General features: G+C 40.7%; 1 protein-coding gene across 3 annotated transcripts in view; it reads left to right on the top strand.

Annotated features, from left to right (window-relative positions):
* RALB (RAS like proto-oncogene B) overlaps nt 1–21,141 on the top strand; it is an 810,790-nt gene that overhangs the window by 160,664 nt on the left and 628,985 nt on the right. For all 3 annotated transcript variants that reach the window (XM_044060573.1, XM_044060575.1, XM_044060572.1), the window contains one exon: nt 17,570–17,691. The gene's annotated coding sequence lies outside the window, so the exon portion shown is untranslated. The remainder of the gene's footprint in view (nt 1–17,569; nt 17,692–21,141) is intronic.

The raw sequence follows: 21,141 nt of genomic DNA, 5'->3' as shown, positions 1-21,141 counted from the left end.
GGAAAACTAAAGCTGAACAACAAACGTGAATTTCTTTCACTAATCATGATTTCTGTTCAAGTCATCATTGGATGAAAAGGTTGAGAAAAAAAAACTTTATTACTTCAGAGGATATTGAAAGTTATGTCTTCGTGAAAAAGCTAAAGAGCAAGACAAATGACAAAAGAAAACAAAAAAGTAATGTGCATGGTATGGGGACCCAAAAAATGAGGAGAGTAATGGAGGGTGTGGGTGTATCTGGGTATGTGTGGGTGGAGGTGTTGAAACAGTAGGCCTAGAGCGTAATTTCACTTAAGTCCAGACATGTACATAGAGTTGTTGTAATGTATCATTGTTGCAACTAAATGCCAGTAATTGTAATTGTCCCTTTGTGAGATAGACCAACATAGTGTGGTACATAGGCCTGTTGTAATGTAGGAGCATAGAGGTTACAGTTTGGTCTGTGCATACTGCGACATTCCCACTATGGGCCAGTAATCAAGGAGCTGGAGTCCTTGCCACTGACACTGGAGAGGGACGCTCACTTGGAAAAGAAATGGGTACACCCAGTATTTCCAGATGCAGCTCTCTGCATCAAACACAATTTCCCTTAAGAGCACACAGGGAATACGGTCAGTCCGGTGTCTGGGTTTCTCTGTCTCTCAAAGATATCCAACATAGAGTATCCTTTTATTCACAAAAGAGCAAAGCTTTCGGGTCCACACCCTTCTTCAATACTAAAACACATTAATGACACATAATTAAGAATTTAAATAGGAGCAGATACTATTACATGACTACAGCCAGCCTACCATGCAATAGATAAAAAATCACAGTGAATAATTAGAAATAAAATATCACAATAAAAAATTTAAAATGAGACATATACAACTAAATTAAAATAAAATTCAAAGTTTACACTGCTGTAATTTAACTAGAATAGGTTTCAGTGTTACATCAGTATTAAGGCCTGGTGGAATATCCGCCATCAAGCGTAATATCCACTCATATTGATTTATTTCTAACACATTATTCAAGTCACCCCCCCGATCGATTTGTAAACTACATCTGTCACTCTGAACTTAAATCCTACAGCAATGCCTATCCAGAGCTTTTAAAATGCTGGCAACAACTTGATTTAAAACTAAGCCTTGACTACATGGTCCTGATGAATGATTTCTTCTCCAAAACTGAAAATGGTTTGAAAGTAGAGATACTAGATATGGAGAATGCATTGATGGAGCTGCGCTGTTTTCCCAGTATGCTGACCATCTACCAGAAGATGCTTGATAGACTACAGCAACTAGATGAGAGATTGGAAGCAGTTAAAAAATGTAAAATATTAAGGGACCTAAATGATTCCAAAAAAGGCCATATATTCTCTTGGCCTAAGACAGAACAGCTTTCTAATTCTGAAGTCAGTAATCTCAATTATATATCGTCGAATGAATTAGATGACTTCTCAGGTAAGGGAACTGTTGTAACAGCCAATCAACATACGCTTTCCTAGGACGTTGTGCCTATGTCTGCTATATCCGTTAGTGAAACGCCCACAGCTCTCCCTGCTTCAGTAGCTGATATAGCAATAGAAGCAAGTTTGAGTACAATGCGTTTCTGACATGACGGAAAATGGAAAAGAAAACAGTAAAAAAAAGTCAACAATTAACCCTTAATGTGTCCGGAGCAGGGCTACAGAAGCGTTTTCAACTAGAGCATCCGGAAAAGATCAAAGAACCGAGCCCATTAAGAGGAAGGTCATTACAGAGACAGAACCCAAACGGGACCAAACGCAAGAACGAGGGCTCATTGGGCCAAGGCAAATTTGGTCCGGAGATGATTCAAGGTACTTTGAATCTTTCCTCTGCTGTTTTAACAGCACCATTTCTTTCTCTGTTACAGAAAGGGTTGAATTTTATTCCAACTGCGACGGATTATATAGTTACCGCACTTACTGACTTAAAACAATTTGTTAGAACAGTAAATTTGAAAGTTCTATTTAAAGGAAATGTGTTAGAACTATCAGTGGAATGTAAGAGAAGTACTTGTACCCCTTTAAGCATACCTGTGTTAACAGCTTTTCATGATATTTGTGAGGTTGAGTTAAGAAATATGTATGCTATAAAACAAGGGAATAGGAAGTATAATCTTACATATGAAGAATCAGTTGCTTTGAAAACATTGATGAAAGATGACTGCTTGGTAATAAAACAGGCTGATAAGGGGGTGTCGTGGTAGTCATGGATCGTGATGATTATACACATTCCATGGAACTGCTTCTGGAAGATGGGAACAATTTTAAACACGTTACACCAGTGGAGGTTAAAAGATATATCAGTGAAGTAAATATGTTGATATACGATCTACAATTGAATGGGGATATAGACCTGCCCCTGTTTAATTATTTCACTGTCATGTCCGGTGATCCCGCAGTTGTACGGACTTCCCAAAATACATAAATCACTTCTTAATCCCCCTTTCAGGCCTATAGTGTCTGGTAAAAGCTGGGTAACTGAGCCTGTTTCCATATATTTACTGAGGAATTTGAGCTTTTTTTTTGCCCGATTGTGTTAATATCTTTAAGAGTTACAACAGATCTTATTTTAAAGTTGAAAGATTGGTATGAAAAATTGGACAGGAGAGAGCCATTTCAAGATGATTATCCTTTTGTAACGTTAGGCATCACTTTTCACAGTTATCCCTAATGAAGATTGGGTACAGCTATAAGGGAATTTTTAGTGAGCAAGGATGTTATGTCTGCCAAGGAAGTGGAAAATACCTGTTCCTTATTAGATATAGTTTTGACTAGGAATGTTTTTTTTTGTTTAACAATGACTTTATCTTCAGCTGTCTGGGGTAGCAATGGGGACATCGGTGGCCAATACATCGGCTAATTTGGTTCTCCATCAATGGGAACAAAAATATATTTGTAGTAATATGAATGTATTGAATCAGAATGTTTGTCTATATCAATGCTTTGTAGATGACTGCTTTATTATCTGGAAAGGCACTGCTGGGCAGCTGCATGAATATGTAGATTATTTGAACACCACCACTAGTTTAGTTTTTTAAAATTTGAGATGCAATACTCTAATACTGCCATTGCGTTTCTGGACTTAAATTTAGAATTGAAACATAGTGTTATAGAAACTAGTATTCTTAAAAAACAAGTATGTGCTGGGAGATATTTAAATAGGTGCAGTATGCATGCTCCACATGTTTTCAGAGGTATTATGACAGCACAGTTCAGAAGGGCTAGTAGGTTGAATATGGATGATTGTTTTCTTAAGGCAGAACAGATGAAGACTGAATTTTTATCTAGTGAATATGATTATAAGCAAGTCCTAGAGCGAAGTAATAAGTTTATTCAGGAGAGAGAGAGATGTCCCTTAAACCCATTTTTAAGGCAGTAGAGTATTATAATAGTCACGTGGAAGATCACAAATCAAGTATTGAAAAGGTTAGGCATATTACAACATACAATGTTAGAACCCATTTAGTGAAACATTATAGAAAAGAACTGGCTAATTTTAATGGCCTCACCTAATAAGAGTGCATGTTAAGAGGTGTACTGGATGAAAGACCTTACTTTTCATATAGAAATTTTAAGAAGCTTGAAAGGTAAACTGTGTAAGGATTTTGCTTCTAAGTTGATACCCCCAGTAGAAACAAGACTCTGATGTTCTTCATGTTTCACTGTTGCAGTAATTACATTCGGGGGTAATCTGCTGGCAGGCTGTCCTCAGTCAGCCTGATTAACAAAGTCTTGGGTCCTGCGTCAGTTGCTGTCCCTTCTTTCATGACGTCAGGTCATCTGGGTATAAAACATGCAGCCGACGCCATTACACCAGTCTTTCTTGCCGCACGGTGCCTGAAGCAGAAGCAGTTCGCAAGTGCCAGTCAGCCGGCTCCTGAAATTTGTGTTTGAGTTTCAGAACTGAAGTCTTAAACTAAAAGCTAAGTACCCCGTTGGGGAAACTTTTTACTGCTCCTTACCGATGTTAGTAAAAGTTAATTGTTTTACTTGTGGGAAGCAAATACCTCATAAGGATTTTCATTTGTACTGTATTCCTTGCTTTAGGACCTGACCACAACGTACCTTGCTGTCAGTTTTGTGCTTTATTTAATCCGCGCACTATCCATCGTCTGTACATTTTTGCTTCTAAATATTTCGGTTCTCGGTTTAATTATCCAGAAATTATGGTTAGCCATCAGACAACCGGAATACCAAAAAAACGCAAAGAAAAAGAAAGAAAGTTGAGGTCCAAAACTGCCGACGATGCTTCTAAGCCAGTCACCAGTTCGCCGGTACTCGGTGAGATGCTTTTGCAGCCTCTGATACCCTCTACTTCTGATTCGCAGGCCTCTACTGAGATCCATTTGGAGTCCGGTATACCGCGAGATGCTTAATCTATGGAACCTGCAGATGTCTGTACCTCGGATGGGTCCGGAGCCGCTGTGCAAGCACTGGCTTCTGAGGGTGTATTCAGGCCTACAGATTTGTATATTAAAACAACACCACCACCTTTAATATTAAGGTCAAAATCTCGATCTATGTCTAAAAAACCGACGCCCAGGCCACATGTTCAGGCCCCTATGCCTAAAAAACAAATGATCAAAATGGCTGAAGATTTAAATACTCTAATCAGGGGTAGTCAACCCCCCCTTCTAAGAGGCGCAGGGCTGAACTAGACTATAAATCCTCTGAACAGGACTCTGTTTCTTCTGACTCTTCTAATGAACAGGATTTGTCCATACCTACTTATGAGGACTCTGATGCAGAGGATTCCATTCCTTCTGCTTCTCCCCCTGAGGATTTTTATTTTGGGGAAAATTTACATACCTTAAGGGAGCATTTCCACTGGGAAAGTCAGGATTATTCTGAATCCAAAAAGAGGCTTAGGGATTTCCTTCTTCCCGGCCTTTGACTATTCCTCCTGTACTAGACATTGTTGATTGTGTTTTCAGAATCCAGTATGGCCCCTGATTCCCTGCCTCTGGCCCATTGTAAGCCAGACAGATACTACAGGGTTCCTGACTCCCACCAATTCCTTTTCAAAAATCCTGTTGCGGACCCTGAAACAATTTCTCAGGGTCCCAAGGGCATTAAGACTTCTACTGCTAAAAATCCTACCCCTTCTGATAGAGACTCCAGGCCACTGGATAGATGGGTTAAAAAGGTATATACTTCTGCAACCTTGCCAATCAGGGCTTTAAACCGTCAATTCCATATGCTAAAATATCAACAGCATATCATGGGATTGCTTAAACAGAAAATAATGATTTCTGACTGTGTGGAAAATAAGGATTTACAGAATTTATTGCATTCAGCTGAACAAGTTGGAAAACATACTTTGCAATGTGGTTTTGATTCTTTGGAGGCCTCTTGCAGGACTGCTGTTACTGGGTCTGTTCTTAGAAAGCATGCTTGGCTTAAGGAGCAATCTCTGCCTGATCATGTTAAAGCAAAATTGTTGGATGCTCCTTTGCAGTAGGAACCATCTGGCAATAAGGCTGTGAAGAAGTTCTAAAAAAGATGGAAGATAAAGCTAAATCTATGCAAACTATGAAAGATTTCTTACAAGTACAACCTCCAAGATTTAGTAGGCACTGGCCTACTAAGAACTGGTCCTTTCCAGTTCCTTCCAGAGCCACTCAAGCCAAACCCAGACATTCCAAAAGCACCAAGTTTCAGTCCCAAGGGACTTTCAGAACTAAACAATAGGGTGCCTCCACTTCCAAATCTGGAAATAACAAGACACCTCCCTCTGGTAAGCAGTCTCAATGATGTCCCTTTAAAATTACCAAGAACTTGCCTCTAAGCCACCCCTTTGGGGGGGAAACTGGCTCTTCATGCAAAAAACTGGCAACTTATAACCCAGGACAAATGAGTTTTAAATATAGTGTCCCAGGGATACAGATTTCATTTCCACACATTGCCAACTCCAAACTGATGGCCAGACCTGCCCCCAAATCAGTGGGCAGAGGCTCAGAAAAAAGTACTTTCCTTCCTAAACATTGGGGGGCAATTCAACTAGTACCAGAAGAGGAAAAGGGACAAGGTTTCTATTCCAGACCTTTCCTGGTACCCAGAAAAGACAAATCATAGCGTCCAATTCTGGACCTGTCTACTCTGAACACATTTCTGGACATTCCAAAATTCAAGATGCTGACTCTTCACCAGTTACTTCCTCTGCTAGGCAAAGATGCCTGGTTGGCAACTCTAGATTTAAGAGGCTTACCTGCATATCCCAATCAGGGAATCTTGCAGAAGTTACCTCAGCTTCAAAGCAGGCTACTTGCATTATCAGTTCTCTGCACTGCCTTATCTACTGCGCCCAGGTTATTTACAAAGTGCCTGGCTCCAGTAATTGCATTTTGCAGGCAAAGAAATATTCAAATATATCCATACCTGGATGATTGTCTAATTCAAGCAGAAAACAAGGCCATTCTTCTAAAACATCTGGCGTTTGTAAAAAGGGTTCTAACTTGTCTAGGGTACACCATAAACAAAAAGAAATTACAACTGGTACCCTCTGAAAAAAATTACTTTCCTGGGTGCAAGCTTGAATACAACTGCCCAGATGGCTTTCCTTACGCCAGAAAAGCAACTTCATTTGGTGACTTACTTCAGACAGGTGTCCACAAAAACCCTGCTATCTGCAAGACAAATACTGCAAGCTTCTGGGTTCATAGCCTCCTGCATTCTTCTAATTCATATGCAAGACTGCATATGAGGAAACTTCAGTTGTGTACATAAGTTTATGGAGTCAACATTGTCACAGCCTGGAAACAATGATTCCCATCATTCCTTGCCTGCAACTAGAGTTCCTATGGTGGGCAGAGGCCTGCCACCAAAACAAGAGACTGCCATTCACACCACCCGTTGCTGTCCAAACCCTTACTACAGACTCATCAGACTATGCATGGGGAGCTCATTCAGGGCAAATGGAGCCCAAATCAAATGCACCTTCATATCAATCAAAAAGAAATGTTAGCTGTACAGAATGCACTGACCGCCTTCAAGGACTGCCTTCATCCAGGACAACTAATGGTAAAGACAGACAAGCACCAGTCATGTGGTACATAAACAAGCAAGGGGGCAAAACATTCCTACCCCCTCTGCAGACTAGCCATGTCATTGTGGAACACAGCCTTGAGCTATCAAGTACAACTGCAAGCTGAATTCCTGCCAGGAAAGCTGAATATTTTGGCAGACAAACTAAGCAGAAATCTCATGGACCCACACGAATGGAAACTGGAACCACGGATTTTCAACATGTTGACATGCAAATGGGGGAGCCCTGGCATAGATCTTTTTGCGTTACCTCAGAACTACAAGTTGGACAAATTTTGCACAAGAACTCCCCCAGAACTACCAGTTGGACAAATTTTGCACAAGAACTCACAAAAAAGCCTGGAAAGTGGATGCTCTGCCCTTCAGCTGGGAAAACCTATCCCTCTATGCCTTCCCCCTCTGCCTCTGCTCTCCAAAGTTCTACTAAAAGTCAAACAGGACAAACCAAAAATTATTTTGATTGCTCCAGACTGGCCTCGCCAACACTGGTACCCACTCCTACGCAGTCTGTCTCAAATTTCTCCATGGCATCTGCCTCAGACACCTTCCTTACTGTCTCCGCAGAACAACCAAATTCTGCACTCGGCTCCAAACATTGAATCTTGCAGCTTGGCTAATCACTTAAATTCCCCCTTAGCATCCCTCAGCAAACCTGTGATGGATGTGATTTTGGAGGCGAGAAGACGTAGTACTAGAAAATCGTATGCTGACAAATGGAAAAGATTCTGTGCCTGGAATCCATCTCAAGGGATAAGCACAGCAGTGCCCAATTTACCTCAGATTTTGCAATACTTACCTGAGATGCTTCACAAGGGCCTGTCTCTTTCTTCTATAAAAATCCATGCCTCCGCCATTTCAGCTCATTTCAGTTCAACACAGAACCCCCCCCCCTCTCATCCTCTGCTAAAGCAGTATCTCAGAGGGGCCAAAAACTTGAGGCCACCCTGGAGAGCTCCAACCTCTGCCTGGGACCGTAACTTTGTATTGGAGAAACTCACTCTCCCTAATTTCGAATCAGCTGCTACTGCAGACTTAAAATTTCTTTCGTGGAAAATAGCCTTCCTTTTAGCAATCACTTCGGCTAGAAGGATTTCTGAATTACAGGCCCTTATGGCAGTGGAGCCTTTCATAATCTTTCATGCGGACATGGTGTCACTCGGGACCCAACCCATCCTTCATGCCCAAGGTGGTATCCAGTGTGGCTCTTAATCAGTCCATTCATTTGCCAACTTTCTTTCCCAATCCACAGAACAAGGGGGAGCGGATTCTGCATTCATTGGATGTACACAGACAACTTAGATTTTACTTGGACAGGGCTAAATCTCGAAGAAAATCTGAACTGCTGGTAGCATTTGCTGCAGGGGCAGCGGGAAAGGCTATTTCAAAGCAAACCATTTCCAAATAGATAAGCCATTGTATTCATTACTGCTATAAGCACCATGGAAAACCTATCCCCCAGGGGATCAGATCCTATTCCACCAGGGCTGCATCTACTTCTACAGCCTTTCTCAGAGGTGTTCCTACCAGGGATATTCTAGAAGTTGCTACCTGGAGTTCAGTTCATACTTTCACCAAGCATTATCATTTACCAATTTTCTCTAAATCCAGAGCTAGCTTTGCCACTGCTGTTTTGCATGGCCTTATAGCCAGTCCTAATGCTGTATAAATCCATCCTCCCAACCATAGCTTTGGGAATCTACCCAAGTGCAATGACTGCAACAGTGAAACACGAAGAACATAATACAATTGTGTACATGTGCCGTAAATGTAGATGTTCGAGTGTATTCACTGTTGCAGTCCTGGTTACCCTCCCTCTAGCCCCGTTTTTTCTCTTACTATGCACCTCTACTTTCTTTTACTACACTTAAAAGCCTTTTTGCTGTATTTTCTTTTGTTTGGAGGTATATTTTTGTGTTTTAAATTATTTATATATATATATATATATATATTTTGCTCCCCATTTGGCGGGTACCTGACATCTGGGGCAAGAAAGACTGATGTAATGGCATCGGCTGCATGTTTTATACCCCTGACGACCTGACGTCCTGGAAGAAGGGACAGCAACCGACGCAGGACCCAAGACTTTGTTAATCAGGCCGACTGAGGGCAGCCTGCCAGCAGATTACCCCCAAATGTAATGACTGTAGCAGTGAATACACTCGAACATCTACATTTATGGTAAGTGTACACAACTGTACTTTGCATGGACTGTATATATATTGTGCTGATATATTAGTTAAAGGGAGTGAGATCTTCCAGCATCCAACTACTAATGTGAAGTATACTTTTAACTTAACAGCAAACTGTGCTACTGTCAATGTGGTTTACTTGGCAACCTGCATCAATTGTCCCTCATTTTATGTGGGCAAAATCATGAGAAAATTAAAGGAGTGTGACACAAGTCGGATATACGCAGGAATAATGAAAAGAATGCACTGAGCAAACACATTTTAAGTACAGACAGTACACATAAATTTAAGTTCAGAGTGATAGATGTAGTTTACAAATCGATTGGGAGGGGGTTGACTTGAATAATGTGTTAGAAATAAAAGAATATGAGTGGATATTGCACTTGATGGCTGATATTCCACCAGGCCTTAATACTGCTGGAACTCTGAAACCTATTCTAATTAAATTACTGCAGTGTAAACTTTGAATTTTAATTTAGTTGTATATGTCTCATTTTAATTTTTTATTGTGATATTTTATTTCTAATTATTCACTGTGATTTTTTTATCTATCGCATGGTTGTCTGGCTGTAGTCATGTGATACTATCTGCTCCTATTTAAATTCTTAATGATGTGTCATTAATGTGTTTTAGTATTGAAGGGTGTGGACCCGAAAGCTTTGCTCTTTTGTGAATAAAAGGATTCTTGACGTTGGATATCTTTGTCTGACTACGTAACTTTCCAGTTATTACAGCAAGAACTTTGGTTTGTTTCTCTTGTCTCTCTCCAGGTCCCCAGTAAGACTCACCACTGGCACAGTTAGTTGAGACCTCAGCTGAGTATCAAAGCTAAGTTCTCCACCACTCTCTGTGAAACCAGTACTTTGTGCCCCTGCTTCAAGCAGCTGATACAAACACTCTGAGATTTGATTTTCACAGACACAGACACAGACACACAGACACAGACACACAGACACACAGACACACAGACACACAGACACACACACACACACACACAGACACACACAGACACACACAGACACACACAGACACACACAGACACACACAGACACACACACATCTTGGAAAGGCTGCCACCAATTTTACTAGTTATGCATCTTCCTTCCTAGACTATAAGGTAGTTACACTGCCACCAGACACTCTAAAGCCAGCTACTCTAAGGCTGTTGCAAGGGTCCCAGTTGTACTGAGTGAAATTAATATTACAAATGGTAATGTTGACCGAACAGCAAGGCTTCAGGTGTGGCTGCAGTGCCACTGAATAAATATAAGCACTCTCAAAGGTTAAAATATTCTCTAAAGGTCCAGCCACAGTGAAACTTTAAATATATTTAATAATAATAAATAAAAGAACATGGAAATAATAAATATCTGTTTACAATAAACACCATAGTTTCAATCGCGGGAAATATTAAAAATAGTGCAGGTGGAGAGGTTCACACAGTTACAGAAAAACAATATTTAACTGATCTCACTATATTTTCCTAATTGATCTAAATTATTTTTTTTCCCTGGTTACTTGAGCAAGGTAAGATGAAGTAGGTGAGGGGGGCCCTTCCTTGTCAGGTTACAAAAACAGACTCCTAGTAGGCTTTCTTCCCTTTCCTTGTAGCTTGAGAACCAGTGTCTTAAGCTTCTTGCTGCAGATGCTATGGATGGAACTTCCTTCCCCGAGGGTCAACTGCCTGTGAAGAAGATGCATACAGTAAGACTCTTCTTCTGTCCAGCCTTTGCCAGGAGTTTCTCTTGAGGTTATGAACCTGGAGGCTCACCTGGTTGTTTGTCAGATTCTTTTACTGCATCTGGGTTGGAGGCAAATGAGGATATAGTTGGCAGCACGTCTGATGAGGCTTTGCAGGCGTCTATTTCGGGTGTTCAGAGTGAATCACAGTTGACCTGTTTCTGAGGAGTCTAGAGGGGCTCTGCAGTCTCTCTTTAGGGAAGCTGTTCCTACTGCAGTTGTGGAATGCCATCCTGAGTCTGGGCCTTCTCAGGTTTCTAGGATGGATGTACCCTTACAAAAGAAATGGAAAACTAATCATGTTTCTTCTGCTCCTAGGGATCCACAAAGTGAGTAGCAGGCCTTTACTCAAGGGTTATTTAATGCTTTACTGTCGTTGAGGCCTCCTCAAGGGGGTTCATTCTCGCTCCTCCTTTGTCATCATCTTCCCTTAAAAGGCCCAGAGAATTACATTCTTCTGAGGTGGACTCTGATGATGACTCTCTTGCTTATTCTACTCAGATTCCTTCTCCTTTAGACTACGGGTCTGAGAAGGAGGATTCTCATACTCTAGATAATCCTTCTGAGTAAATTTCTTTTGGGGATGCAATGTCTAGGATGATGGGATTTTTTTTTAAGTGGGATTGTGCCCAGGTTTTGGATATCCATAAGAGGTACTATGAGTTACTTCAGATGGTATCTCATAAATCTGCTGCCATTCCTCCTGTCATGCCTGCTTTATTGAATGTTTTTTCCACTATTTGTAAAGCGCCAGATTCTCTGCCCCCTGCTCCCAAGAAGCCTGATGGGTTTTATAAAGTGCCTGAGGATTGTTCCTCTTTGTTTAAATGTCCTGCAGCTGACCCCTCTGGTGTCTGTAGCCTCTGTTAAGCTGTCTCAGTTGCTTCCTTCGTTCAAGTTACTGCCTTCTGACAAGGACAGTAGAAGAACCATGGATAGGCTGGGCAAGGTTTGTACTTCGGCTTACCTTAGCTTTTAGGGCTATTATTTATCAGACCCATATCTCTAGGTATGTTTTGGCTCCTCTTTCTCAGGCTTGTCAGATTCTTTCTGATCTTCCAGACTCTGAGAATAAATCTTCAACTCTTTCTTTGCTTGGGACTTCTCTCAGGTAGTTAGTCATTCTATCAAATGTAGTTATGATGCAGCAGATGCCTCTTCTAGGGCTGCTGCTTCTGTTTCAGTTTTGAGGAGATATTCATGGCTTTGGCTTCAACCTTTCCCCGATTATATTAAGGCTAAGTTGATGGATGCTCATCTGGATGTAAATTTGTTTGGTGAAGTTGCTGCTGGTTTAAGTCTCTTCAGGACAAGGGGAAGGCTTTACAGGAGCTTAAGCTTGTCTTTGTTTCTCCTGTGCCTAAATTTCAGCAAACCTACCCTTCTAAGCAAGCCTTTATTTGTAGGCAATTTTGCCTTCCTTCTAACGGTAAAAAGGGTAGTAGCCAGACTCCTCCTCCTCCTAAGGTCACTCAGATGCAGGGATTCTTAAGCCTTCCTTTCTGACTATCAACTTGTTCCCAGCCACATTTCTCTTTCTCTTCCTGCCCGACTCTGAATCACCCAGGATTCTTGGGTTCTGTAAATCATTTGGCAAGGGTGCTTCATAGTCTGGATTTCCCACCCTCCTTTTATGGACTTTCCACAGACCCCTCAGGAACAGCTTCCTTTTTTCCCCAGAAGCTCTTTGAGACCTCTAGTCCGGGTACAATTCAAGAGGTGCCTGTGTCTCAAAGTGGGAAAGGGTTTTATTTAAGAATGTTTCTAGTGCTCAGAAAAGAAGATACTTGGAGACCTCTCCCATCTGAACACCTTTCTGAAGGTGCCTTCCTTTCAGATGTTGTCCCTTCAGTTATTTTTTTCCCTCTCTTGCTCCTTCAGGCCTTTCTGGTGTCTCCAGACCTCAAGGATGCTTATCTCCATATTCCAATCCATCCTCTTTTCAGGAGAATTTTGCATTTCTCTGTTTCTTCCTGGTGTCAGTTCTGTGCTTTGCCCTTTGGCCTTTCTGCTGCCCCAGGGGTATTCACCAGAAGCCTCACTTCTGTTATTGCCTTTTTGCAGGCTTCAAGGATCTAAATCTTTCCTTATTTGGACAACCTGCTGAGTCGGGTATCTTTTTTACAGAGGTCCTTAGCAAAATCTTCATTTTTACCATTTCCCTTCAGAGCCTGGGGTACACAATAAGCTTCAAAAAGTCCGGAATCCTCAGGATCATGTCTTTCTGGGTTGCAGGATTCAAACGGTGCCAATGTTGGCATCCCTGACTCCTTCAAAGGCATTAACACTCATTTCTTTCTTTCTCACTTTTCTTCCCCTAGCTTCCAGTACAGCCAGGGAGTTTCTGAGAGCTCTGGGGTTTATGGATTCCACCATGCCGATGCTCCCTGTGGCCAAACTCCACGTGAGGAAGTTCCAGTGGTTTCTGAAGTCAGTGTTGTTTCAGCATACGCATCCTCTAGACTTTCCTGTTCCCTCTTCTCCCATGTCTCAAGAAAGAACTTCTGTGGTGGATTCAGCAGTTGTCTTTGAATCCAGGGCTCCCTTTTCAACATCCTCTTCTCCCTCAGAATCTGTTCACAGACCCTTCAGATGTGGGATGTGGAGCAATGTTTGCCTTCCTGAGGGTTCAGGGAGTGTGGTCACCTCGTCAGTGGAAGGAGTACATCAACTTCAAAGAGATGTGAGCGCTTTTGCTGGCTCTTCAGGCCTTTCAATTTCTCTTCTCTCCGGGGCCTCTCAAGGTATTCACAGACAATACCACAGTTATGTGGTATATCAACATACAGGGGTGTATGAGATCTTTCCGTCTTTGCCGGTAGGCACTTCTGGTATGAGATCTGGCTATCCAGTATTGAGTGACTCTTCAGGCAGTTTGCATTCCTTCAGATCAGAATGTTGTGACAGACTATCTGAGCAGGCCCTTCACTCAATCCCATGAATGGATGCTTCACAGGGATGTATTTCTGGACATTGTTCACCAGTGGAGTACTCCTGAAGTAGATCTCTAACTCCCCTCTGAAGAGACAACTTCTTCTATTTTGTGCCAGAGTCCTAGGTCCTCTAGTATGGAAGGTGGACACCCTCTCATTTTCTTGGAAGTGGATGTTTCTTTAAACATACCCTCCCATTCCTCTCATTCTGAGAGTCCTGTTCAAGATTTGATGGGATGCTCCCAAAATCTTGTTGGCTATTCCCTTTTGGCCATGAAGGGCACTGGTTCCCTCTACTTCTGCATCTACCAAGGGCAATCATCACAAGTTACCTCACAGGGTGGATCTCCTCACACAAGACGAGGGGTCTCTCATCCATCCCCACCTGTCCATGCTTCAACTGATACTGTGGGTGATATGGTTTTGATCCCTCATAGACATCTTTTGTTTGAGGATGTGCTGCAGGTCCTGCAGGAGGCCAGGAAACCTACTACTAGGAAATCCTACTAGTCTTATCTTTCATTTGACCTGGACCCACTTTCTGTGGATGCTCCTTTGGTTCTGCTTTGTGTGAGTTGCTCAGTGCTGGTTTGGCCTATTCTGTTTAAGGCCCACTTATCAGCTGTTTCTGTGTGTTGGCCTTTAACTCCCCCGTTAGCGTCTAGATTTGAGGCTAAGCAGTTTCTTAAAGGTGTCCTTAATATTAGACCTCCCAGGAAGCCTGTTCCTCCTCCCTGGGATCTTAATTTTGTTCTGGAAAAATTGACTGTAGCTCCTTTTGAGTCTGCTGTTTCAGCTTCCTTGCAACATGTTCTTGGAAGACCGTTCTTTTGTTAGACACCCGCCTGGCAGAAGTAAGAGTGGTGTTGCAAGCCCTTATGGCTTGTCCACCTTTTTTATTTCATGAGGAAAGGGTGTCCTTGCGTACTAATCGTTCTTTCATGCCCAAGGTGGTTCGAGTGGTCACTTAATCAGTCTGACAGGGAGACGGTGCTGCATACCTCAGATGTGCATAGACAGCTCAGATTTTATTTGGATAAAACTAAAGCTGTCAGAAAATCTGACCAGTTATTTGTTTCCTTTCATCCTAGGTCTTTAGGTTTGGCGGTTTCCAAACAAACTATTTTCACTTGGATTTCAAAGGCCATTTCTTTTTGTTACACTTCATAGTGAGAGCCTTCCTTCTGTAAAGCCACATTCCACTTGAGTTGTGGCTTCTTCTGGAGCTTTTTGCAAAGGCTTAAATGCTAATTCTATTCTTGAAGCTGCTAACTGGACTTCTGTGCATACCTTTACCAAACATTACCAGTTGAATGGTATCTCCAGAACTAGAGCTGGTTTTGCTGCTGCCATTCTTTATGGCTTCTTTGAGGGCTCTGCTGCTTCCTCCTCTCTAGTTTCTTCTTGAGCTTTTGCACTCTCCCATTCGTAAGGAATGCTGTAGCGATGAATGTAAGGACATAGTACAGTTGTGTAAAATCTTACCATAACAGTAGATGTCCTTGCCTTCACCGCTGCAGTATTCACTCCCTCCCTCCATCGCCCAGTCTTTTTTCCTTCCTGGATGTGCAGGTTCTCCTTGGATTCCTTGGACTGCTTTTCCTACTGGGGCAATCAGTTCTAAGGATGATATACCTGAACGTCACCTTTATGCCCTACCCTATGCAAAGACTGTACAGGTGACCTTCAGCATACCTTAAAGCTATGGTAGACTTTGGTAAACTGGCCAGACGGTGGGCTTCATGACAAGGAGTCCCATTTGTAAAAAATACTGCAGCGGTGAAGGCAAGGACATATACCGTTATGGTACGATTTTACACAACTGTACTTTCACTGCTAAAGACAACATAGAAGGCTTCCTAGTACTTGCTTTTCCAGACATTTTGTCTCTGGCTGCAATTAGAACTGTAAGATGAAACCTTTATGAACTAGGCCCAGTAATTTAATTTCAAAACATTTTTCAAAGTTAGCAGCAGCTGGACTGTGATTAACCTCTTCTCTTTTAGTATGCTTTGTTAAAACAGAAACATTTAATTCAGTTACAATATAGTTGCGACCCACTGTTGATGCATTGTTTTAACTCAAGCAACTTTACAAATACATTTTCAACCCAAGCATCTGTACACATCAGTTTGATATACAAATGACAAGTAATTCTTTACAAAATTCCAGTTAGCTGTGCTGGTATATGTTACCAACCACTGCCCTACTTCTCCTGGCATAACTGGCAATACCACACAGTGTCACACACATTACTCCTAAAACTTTGCAGCATGAACTAAAATGTTGCTTAGGAGGTGTGGCAGTGACAGGGCGATACTTAAACTGGAATTGTCTATGGGGCCCAAAACTTGACATTTGGTGAGGGTCCCCAAAATGTCAACACCGGCCCTAATATCCTCTGACATCTAAAAGCTTTCAAAGCTTTTCCCTGTTTAGATGAATACTTCAGCCGTATTCTACCTTAACATATTCTCCTTTCAATATCTGCATTCTTTCTCAGTTTCTTTTATTTTTCTGTAGTTTGCTTCTATATCTTGGTGAACCTTTTTAACTATCAGACAAATTTCTGTTTAAAGCTTTTACTTGTTTCATATACTGCTGTAGTTTGTGGTATCTCCTGGCACTTCATGTCAAGTACCTCTAGACTAATTATTTATTTTTGTTTCTTCCCCCTCTGCTTGCCAACAGTCAATCTCTTGTCACCCAAGTGGTCTATTCATTGCCCTGTTCACTGGTGACGAGCACTGGCCAGTAGTTGCCATCATGTCTAACATACCACCCCTTGGTGGATCATGTGTACTTTGTTATGCGAGTAACCTGCAGTGCCTCCTTGTAGTGAGATGTCATAGATAGTTCTGTGCATGCCTTCCCAAGAAATCTTTAGCCCTTTAAAGGCCTACTGCTAAAGCATCTTGGCAGTTGCAAAGTGCATGCAGCTGGCTAAAGTGCTGTACTCCTTTCTAGTGGGATCTGATGTTGTAGCACAGCAGACCACCTTAACACATCTGAATAGATGAGTCATCCGACCCACCCCCCTTGTGGCTTCTGACGTACCTGAGCAATTAATTTATGTTGTCTGTTGCAGTAAGGGTGCCATCCCACAATGCCATGGAGCTGTGCAAGAATTTCTATGCTAGTTTTATACTCAGTTTTAATTATCCTACTTCTTACCTACATTATTTCTTGTAATGTTCGTTGTCTGTTGTAAATGAATGAGTTCAGTCATGTTTAAGTTTCTACAAATGTTTGCCACTGACCCAGTTTGTAGCCCAGCCAACTTATCCATTTAACAAGTGCCATCTTTTGAAGAGATGTTTTGCACATATTACATATTTATACTGTGTAATATTTGGCACTCATAAGCCCTTCAGATAGTAAAAAAGATGGTTCATTACAGAATAGCTGAACTGACCAGGAGGGGGATAAATGCTGCAACATTGTTGTTGCTATTCGAACTTAGAAATAGAAGCAATGAATGAGGCAGAACAGTAGCATACTTTTGAAATGTATTGTACAGGTATATCTCCTTTTTAAACAAAATCTTTATAGTAGAAGTGTTTTTGGCAAAATAAACTTTAATTTTCATAAGTGTAAGTTATGTTTTCGTTAGCTAAGAAGTTTAATGCTAATAGTTGCTTCTGTTTTCACAGGACAGAACACATTGGTCTGTATGAGGGCAACCTTCACATTGAATTTTGTCTCCATAAATCTGAGGAACTAAACAGGCAGACTTTTGTTTACTGTGATAGGAAACTTGGCCATCTCATAATCTGTAAGTATATATGCTGAACAGAGTGCAACATTTTAGTTCTGAATAGCAAAATATGTAAACTATAACACCTTTTCACAAGAGGCATTAATTGTATCTTTGCTCACATGTTATAAAACCAGGTATTAAGTATAAAAATATAAAAATAAATGCAAGAGGATCCTCATGAATTGCACTGATTGTGCTTCTGTAATTTCAGACATGTTGGCTGACGGTGACTATTATGACCCCACTTCATTAATTCATCAGTTGTCATTTACAGATGTTGGATACTGCACTTCTTAGATTCGGCCCTGATGTAAAAGACTATCTTTAGGCTTTTGATTTTCCATACGTAGAATTTCCAAAAATGGCTCGCTTTTTTAAAGTATTCACAAAACTCATAAGATCACTAGTGAAGGCAGTTTTCCTACTTTCAAGCCGAATATTGCTGCTGATGGTAGTAAAACAGAGAACTTTTTTTTTATTATTATTATGAACCCTGTAGTGAAATTGATTTTTTTATTTGAAGGATTATTGGGCTTTATTAGATTTATTACATAATTACACTTTTGCAGGGTATGAAAAGAGTTTTACTCTGGATGTGGTTTCACTCTACACTAGCATACCACAGGAAATGGGCATAGATTTTCTTAGGAAGTATTTGTGCAAGTTTACCAGTTTTAGTGGAAGTTTTGTTAATTGTTTGCTTGTTAAATTTGTTTTGGATAATTGGATTAATGTTTTTCATGTTTAATGAAGTCTATTTTAAACAGAAAAAAAAGTGTGGCTATGGGTGTTGAGGATAGCACCTTCTTTTGCCAACTTGGTCATAAGTTGGTGGGCGTACAAATTTTAGGACCATATACAACAAAATTCGGTTTTACAGAAGATAAACTGATCTTTTTTTTTTTTTATTTGGGGAGGTGAGTCAGAAGAATTTGATATTTTTATTTCTGATCTTCATAGAAGCACCAATTTTCTTTTTTACCAGTGGGAGTTCAGGTAGCTGTTGGATCTCGAAATTAAAATGGATATGGGGAAGTGCACCTTTAAGAGGAGTATTTATAGGAAGACTACTTTTTACTAACAATTATTTAGTCGCTGACAGTCAACATCCTAGGTTTATGAAACAGTGTTAGAGGACAGATGATGTTTGTGTTTCACTGTTGCAGTCATTACATTTGGGTTATCTGCTTGCAGTAGCCCTCAGTCGGCCTGCACAGCGGCTCCGGACCCATCCAAGGTAGAGACATCCGCAGGTTCCACATTTGAAGAATCTCATAGCATACCGGACTCTGAATGGGTCTCGGTAGAGGCCTGCGAGTCAGAAGTAGCTGGTATCAGGGGCTGCGAACGCACTTCACTGAGTACCAGCGAACTGGCGACTGGCTTAGGGGAAGCATTGCTGGCAGCTTTGGACCTCTGTGAACTGTCTCTGTCTTTATCTTTGCATTTTTTCGGAATCCCGGTAGTCTGATGGCTAACAGACGACATTTCTGGATAATTAAACCGAGAACCGAAATATTTAGAGGTGAAAATATGCCGACGACGGATAGTGCGCTGATTAAATAAAGCACAAAACCAACAGCAAGGTACGTCGTGGTCAGGGCCTAGGCAAGGAATACAGTACGAATTAAAATCTTTGTGAGGTATTTGCTTTCCACAAGTAATGCAATTTTTAACTTTTATGGACATCGGAAAGGAGCAAGAAAATGTTTCCCCCAACGGGGTATTTGGCTTTAGTTGAAGACTTTGGTTCTGAAACTCGAAAATGAAAATTTCAGGAGTCTGCCAACCGCACTTATGAATCAAGCTTCTGCTTTGGGCACCGCACAGCAAGAAAGACTGATGTAATGGTGTCTGCTGCATGTTTTATACCCCTGACGACCTGACGTCATGGAAGAAGGGACAGCAACCGACACAGGACCCAAGACTTTGTTAATCAGGCTGACTGAGGGTTAAGGCTGACTGAGGGTTACTGCAAGCAGATAACCCACATGTAATGACTGCAACAGTGAATACGCTCAAACATCTACATGTATGGTAAGTGTACACAACTGTACTTTCGTCAGACTCGCCTTGGCAGCAGTAACATTCAGTTTGACGAAGAGCTTAATTATCCCAAACATCTATTTATGGACAAGGGGCTATCGGGAATCATTTTTGGACAGTGTTTTTGAAGTGAGGATTTTTGAGGGATACTAGATTCTTCCCTATTCTGTTGACATGTTTAACTACTAAGAATAATAGCGAAGAGTGATATATATTTTTTCTAAGACAAGAACCTTCTCTCTTCTGTTTCCTTGAAGACTAATGATATTAGAAAGATTATCATTAAGAACTGAAATGTTTTATGCAACAATAGTTTGACTTCAAGTTCTTGATTCTCTAATCAAAGTTCAGTTATAAGAAAAATTTTGATTTTGAAGAGGTTTTTGGAGAATATTTCAAATTATAGTTATCACTAGATATGCATGTTCGATGCAATTCTTGCAAATATTGTAGGTTCATCAATGAAGAGTCCAATGTCATTTTGAAACACAACACCACTCAGTTTTGTGCAAGAAATAGATTTGCATGTAATTCTACGTTTTATAGTTCATTTGGCTACCTGTGACCCTTGTGTTAAGAATTTATAAACATTCTTTGGCCATTAGGAATAGGAACGCCACAAATGCATTGGCTAAATACTCTTACTTTGTGAAAATTTTAAAACTTTTATGTTTTTTGTAATAGATTTTGTTAAACGAAGTCTTTTTTGTGGTGATATCAACACCATTTTAGAGTTTAAGGAACTCAACTGGCAGATATTATTGCAAGATGACAATTGCCTGGTCTTAAACAATAGTATTAATATTAAATGGCTCTTAAAACATTAATGGGGCATTTAATTTTTGTTGTATATTACATTTTTGATTTTTATTATTATTTTTTATATACTTTGTTTATTTTACGTGATTTTTTTCTTTTTCTTTTTTATGTCTTGTTTCTACTTCAAGGAATCCTGTAACCTTTATTTGTATGAAGTTATTCTGTCGAGATTCCGGCAGCTGGATTTCTACTTGGTTGTTTACAGCTTTTTGTTTTTTTCTTTAATTCGCCAGGTACCAAGTATTTTTAGCAGGCTGTACATCCATTTGCGGACACTGTCCCATTAGCCATATTTTACAGCTATGTAGGGCATACGTTTCATTGTTGCCGGCAGCAGTACAGCAAAATGTAACTTTTTATCTTCATATAACTTGATAATTTACTCTTTCAATGTAAAAATGTGTTGCAAAGTTTTTCACAGGCTGTAGAGAATTATACCTTGACTGCCTTTTGATTATGCCAAAGTGCATATGTTATTGTCTGAGAGTCTGGTTAGAAGACTTAGCTTAAGTAGATCTCTTTTTGTTTAAAGTATTTTGACAGGGGGTTCCCTTATGTCTGTACGTTACTGCTTACTTTTATTTATTGTATTATTGTTTG

The sequence above is a fragment of the Protopterus annectens genome, chromosome 2.part0, assembly GCF_019279795.1.
Source record: "Protopterus annectens isolate FY-2018-M chromosome 2.part0, PAN1.0, whole genome shotgun sequence".
Classification (NCBI taxonomy): Eukaryota; Metazoa; Chordata; order Ceratodontiformes; family Protopteridae; genus Protopterus; species Protopterus annectens.
The sequence above is the reverse complement of the archived record's forward strand: the minus strand, read 5'-3'. Positions and strand labels throughout refer to the sequence as shown.